Here is a 2,660-nt window from a genome sequence, read left to right as displayed (position 1 = left end):
GGGCGGAGTGGGCAGCAGGCGGCGGGGTGTGGAGCACACGGGGTCAGCAGGGTGTGCGTGCCCAGGCACACGGGTACGGGTGCCAGCACATGAATGTGACCAGGAGCGAGGGCAGACACACACACAGAGACCTCCTGTGCATCCCTGAGCGGGCACTGCACGCCTGTGAGACTGCAGCATCCCTCTTGCTGCAGCGTTTCTCAGCGTGTGCAGCCTAATGAGCCGGCACAGCAGAGTTAATTGGGGGACAGGCAAGCAGAGCTCGTCATTAAGGAAGGCACTGCAGCAGGTACCGGTGACAAGATGCTGCCTTGTCCCCCCAGGCTGATGGCAGCCCCTGTAGGGGACAGTGACAGCCTGAGCCGCCAGGAAAGATGGCTGGAGATGAGCATCCCACGTGCTGTAGCCCTCGCCCAGGGCCAGCTCCATTAGCAAAAGCAGCCAGGGAGTGGGAATTGCTGTTGCTGGCATGGAGGAATGAATCTGCCAGACTTTACAGTGGGTACCCAGCCCTGGAGATGGTGGCTTGTGCACAGCCCTGTTTGCATCCTGTCCCCAGCACCCTCCAGCAGGAGCAGGTCCCTGCTGGTGCCCGCTGGCTCTGGCTGTCAGAGCTGCCCCCTCAGCTCCCACCATTAGGTTCTAGAGTGAGCATGCAGCAGAGGGGACAGAACAGCCGGCTCCCAGCAGCGTGGTGAGACTGTGCCAACAGCCCACAAGGACGGGGAGCCTTGCTCAGGGCTGTCAGATTCTCGCTCAAGAAACTCAGAGAACTGGAAAGGAGCCTTCCCCGCCTTCATAGCCAGGAGCTCCCACACTCTGCCTCCCTCCCCCTGCGGCTCTCTGGCTGGCCATGCCTCTCCCTGGGGGCCATGTCCTCACAAGATGTGCCCACAGCTCCCCCCTGGAACCTGGCTGCTCCTGTGGACATCTCCATCTGGAGGGCTGGGAATGCCCCTTCTGTCCCTTCCAGTGGGTGATCCCTCTGGAACATAACAGTGGGCCAAGAGCCTGTCCTGCAGGCAGGATGTGATCCTGCTGGAGCAGAACCCAGCCCTCTGTCCTGTGCCTCTTCCCTCCCATCAGTGCAGCCCTGCATGCCCTGCCCCAGCCCCCAGTGCCACAGGCAGAATAAAACCTTCCACAGTGAGCATCCCCCTGACCAGATTTGCTCTGCTCCCTGATGAGGGGCTCAGCCAGCAACTGCTGGGCTCCTGTCAGGGGGACCTGAGTGTTTACGAGTTGATAACCTTATCACAGACACATCCCTAATTAAGCTTGTTAGCTCTTTATGATAAACAACATATGGGCTGGGGCAGCGTGCTCCTCAGGCCCGTGTGCTCTCTGGCAGCCATGCAGCCCGTGGGGCAGTGCAGGCAGAGAACAAGCAGCCCTGTGTTCGTGCCTGCCTCTCCCTCCCCTTCACAAAATGAACCTTCAACCCTATGGCTTCGCTGACCCTCCAAACCATAATATTAGCCCTGGGCTTCTCCTCTGGACTGGGGTAAGCAGGAGGGGGCTGGGCTGGACAAGGCTGTCAAGGCTTTGCCAGTGCTGCAGGATCCCTTTCCTACTCCTACAGGGTCTGGGGCAGCACTCGAGAGACCTGCAGTCTGCTGAGGGCTGGGAGATGAAGGCAGGATAGAGAACAGCAGCTCTGCTCCTCACAGGAAGAAATGATGGGACAGCAGTGCAAACTCTTGGGGTTACACAGGCCTGGTGACCCACTCCAGGATGGTTTCTTTGTCAACTATCTGATGGTAGCTGGAGATATCCATCCATCCATCCATCCATCCATCCATCCATCCATCCATCCATCCATCCATCCATCCATCCCCACAGGCAGAGCAGGGTGCCAGCAGGGTACCCTGGCATGGCTCACCCAGGCATCCTCCCCACCATCTATCCTTGTCTGCATCCCTCCTGCTCCCCTACCTATCCACCAGACACCAACCCTTGCCTTCACTCCTTCTTCTGTCCTACCAACCCTCACCACCCGCCCTTGCCTTCATTCCTCCTCCTCCTCTCTCTCGCCCATCTCCCTGCTCTCCCTAAGCTCATCACCTGCCCCCCTCAAATCTCATTAATTACCAGCCTACATCTCTGGGGCCAGAGCTGTTAGCAGGGAGCAGGGAGAGCACCCGCTCTCTCCCCCTCCTCAGCTCTGCCTTTCTTATCTCCGAGATCCCACCTTGCTGGCGGAGGAGTGAGGCAGGACGCTGCTCCCCTGGGGAATGGCAAGCCAGGCGATAACGAAATCGCAGCGCGAGGAGAAATTACCTTGCCTGAATTTTAAAAACTTCTCGCCGAGGTTGCCGTGGTAACTGAAAGGTGCATCACGTTGCTCTGACAACCCCGAAACAGACAGGTTTTTGCCTGGCGGGCTCGGAAGCGGCAGGTTTTGGGGAGGGAGGGGCCCAGTGCGCTGGGGAGCAGGGGTGTTCAGCCCCGAGCACCCGAGGCAGAGATGTCTCCCTCCCCATAACCAGCAGCTGCATCGCTACCCCACCACAATTTCCAACCTCGCCCCGTCCATCTCTCCTCGGAAACAATGGAGCAAGAGGAATAAGGAGCTCCAAGCCCGACCATGCAGTCCTTTGAGAAGGTGGCAGGGTGGTGGGATGGGCTCCAGGTTGGTCCACTCTGCTGTGGGCATTCCT

This window comes from Geospiza fortis, unplaced genomic scaffold (genome assembly GCF_000277835.1).
Source record: "Geospiza fortis unplaced genomic scaffold, GeoFor_1.0 scaffold78, whole genome shotgun sequence".
In the NCBI taxonomy this organism is placed as follows: Eukaryota; Metazoa; Chordata; class Aves; order Passeriformes; family Thraupidae; genus Geospiza; species Geospiza fortis.
Note: the sequence above shows the minus strand (reverse complement) of the source record.